Below are 2,948 nucleotides of genomic sequence, written 5' to 3' on the forward strand. Positions count from 1 at the left end.
ATCATTTTAAGTATATCCATAACTATTTATAAATCATTTTGAGAAAAAAATAATTTAAACAACGCCTATTTTTAATATAAAAATCTTAGAAACAACTTCAAGTAGTACTTCAAATATATTTCCTTCTAATTACTAATTAGTTATATAACAATATTTTGGGAGGGTCAAAATGGTCACGTGTTGTGAAATCTCCTGAGTGTAAGTCAGGTGCTTTAATTAAGCTACATTTTGGTTCAAAGTCACTTCGGGGTGTGTGTGTGTGTGTGTGTGTGTGTGTGTGTGTGTGTGTGTGTGTGTGTGTGGTTTTATTTGTGAGGGGAAAGGGTGCCGCCCTGACAGCACTCAGGCGTAAAGTTACTTCTGGCTCTGTGCTCAGATAATCACTCCTGGCAGGTTCAGGGGACCACACAGAATGCCTGGTATAGAACTCAGGCTGCTTGAAGTCAAACACCATACCCATTGTGCTATCTCTCCAGACACTCCAAAATCACATCAGCTTTTCCTCAACTTAAATTGTGTAAGACTGCTTAGTCTTATAGTAAAATGTAAAATCTCGGAGTCAATTTGTTCTCTTCAGGACTGAGAATGAGCACGGATAGCAGAACTCTTAGTCTATTCAGAGGAAAACACAGGAATATTAAAAATATAGGGAGGGGTAAGTAAAGAAATGGGACTACTTCACATCATCTGGCAAATGGAAACAAAATATGCTCAGAAACTAGCCAAGGCAATTAGTCTAAACATAAAACACCAAACTAATAGTTTAAAACATAAAATAGAACGTCATGGAAACATAAGACAGCCACAGCAAGATCTATTTTTAGACAAGAAATATCAGGGGAGAGTGCGAACGCAATCCCCCACTACCACAAATTATGCAGTCAAGTTTCCCACATTTGGGGAAATTGCAGGGGTCAGCACATCTGGAGTGCAATGGATAAGCCTCGCCCTGGGGAAACCACCTTCATGATCACGGTATCTTCCCTGCCAGGTAAGTATAGCATGGAGGCAAGGCATTTGCCTCGCATGCAGAAAGTCGGTGGTTCAAATTCCGGCATCCCATATGGTCCCCTGAGCCTGCCAGGAGCGATTTTTGAGCATAGAGCCAGGAGTAACCCTGAGCACTGCTGGGTATGACCCAAAAACCAATATATATAAAATGCATAATTTAGACATGGTTTCCCCTCACGTACACCTTTTTTTCCACATTAACCAATGTCATGCTACTATTGTAGATATAAGCTCTTAATATCTTATTCAGATTTCCTTGGGAACTACCCCAAATTCTTTCTGATGAATGTTTTTTATTGTGAAAGTTCAAAACACTCAATATCCATTGGTATAAAATGGACTAAGTGGTTTATTTGTTTACTGGTTTCCAGTAAAAAAATAATTTAATAACTGGATACCTGGATGTGTGAGTGGTTGGGGACAGAGCAATAGCACAGTGTTAGGGTGTTTGCTTTGCATGAGGCCGACCAGGGATGGACCCGGGTTCATTCTCCAGCATCCCATATTGTCCCCTGAGCCTGCAAGGAGCTATTTCTGAGCTCAGAGCCACTGTGTGTGGCCCCAAAACAAAAACAAATAAAAGCACTTTGTTGAGCAGACAAGGTGAATCTGCTTAGCAAGGTAATTGCTCCACTTAGCTAATTCTCCAAGGAAGTCAGGCAGCAGACCATTGAACATATGAAAAGGCGTTGAACAAGGCCAAACAAATAGTACGGTGGGTAGGTATTTGCCTTGCACTTTGCCAACCTGTATTTGATTGAGTTTTTTTGTTTTGTTTTGTTTTTGTTTTTGTTTTTCCCAGTGACACTCAGGAGGTAACTCCTGGCTATGCGCTCAGAAATCTCTCCTGGTTCAGAGGACCATATGGGACGCAGGGGATTGAACCCAGGTCTGTCCTGAGTCAGCCAAGTGCAAGGCAAATGCCCTACCTCTGTGCTATTGCTCTGGCCCTGCCAACCGGGATTTGATCTCCAGCATACTTTTTGGTCCCTCAAGCCCACCAGAAATGATCCCTTAATGCATTGTCAGAAGAAACCCATATTCATTACAGCTTTAGTCATAAAAGCCAAGAATTGGAAATTATCTAAGTGCTCACTGATAATAAGGTGACATATATACGTTATATATTACTTTAAATATATAATATATCATTGAATTTTTACTCATTATTTAAAAATTTTACTCAGTAATAAAATTCTAATGTTCAAAACAACAAGAATGAACCTTGAAGTATTAGGCTAAGTGAAATAAATTAGTTGAAGAATACCATTTAGGTGGAAGATAATGAAATTCAAATTTACAAACAAAACAAACACAAACTTAGACTATAAGAACAAAATAGTGGGGGCCAGAGCAGTGGCGCAAGTGGTAAAGCTTCCTCTGCCTTGCCCGCATTAGCCTAGGATGGACCGTGATTCGATTCCCCGGCGTCCCATATGGTCCCCCAAGCCAGGAGTGACCCCTGAGCATCACCGGGTGTGGCCAAAAGAAATAAAAAGGTAAAATAAGGGGCCAGAGTGATAGTACAGCAGGTAGAGTGTTTGTTTGCCTTGTAGGTGGACAACACTGGTTCAAAATCCATATAGTCCTCAAGCACTGCCCAGTGTGATCCCTCCCATCCAAAGTCAGGATACCTGACCTGCTTAGCTCCCAAGAACAGACAGAGAAGGAAGGAAGGAAGGAAGGAAGGAAGGAAGGAAGGAAGGAAGGAAGGAAGGAAGGAAGGAAGGAAGGAAGGAAGGAAGGAAGGAAGGGAGGGAGGGAGGGAGGGAGGGAGGGAGGGAGGGAGGGAGGGAGGGAGGGAGGCTGAAGTGATAGCACAATGGGCAGGTCATTTGCCTTGCACACAGCAGACCCCATTTAGATCCTTGGCATCCCATATGGTCCACCGAGCTCTGTCAAGAGTAATTCCTGATCATAGAGCCAGGAGTACCCTT

The 2,948-nt window shown here is 42.2% G+C and overlaps 1 non-coding gene across 1 annotated transcript; it reads right to left on the bottom strand.

Annotated features, from left to right (window-relative positions):
• Nucleotides 1-835: 835 nt before the first annotated feature.
• Nucleotides 836-999, bottom strand: LOC126028770 (U1 spliceosomal RNA). Its single transcript, XR_007502485.1, has one exon. It is a non-coding gene; the product is annotated as a U1 spliceosomal RNA (small nuclear RNA).
• Nucleotides 1,000-2,948: the final 1,949 nt, after the last annotated feature.

Source organism: Suncus etruscus, chromosome 14 (assembly GCF_024139225.1).
Source record: "Suncus etruscus isolate mSunEtr1 chromosome 14, mSunEtr1.pri.cur, whole genome shotgun sequence".
Lineage (NCBI taxonomy): Eukaryota > Metazoa > Chordata > Mammalia > Eulipotyphla > Soricidae > Suncus > Suncus etruscus.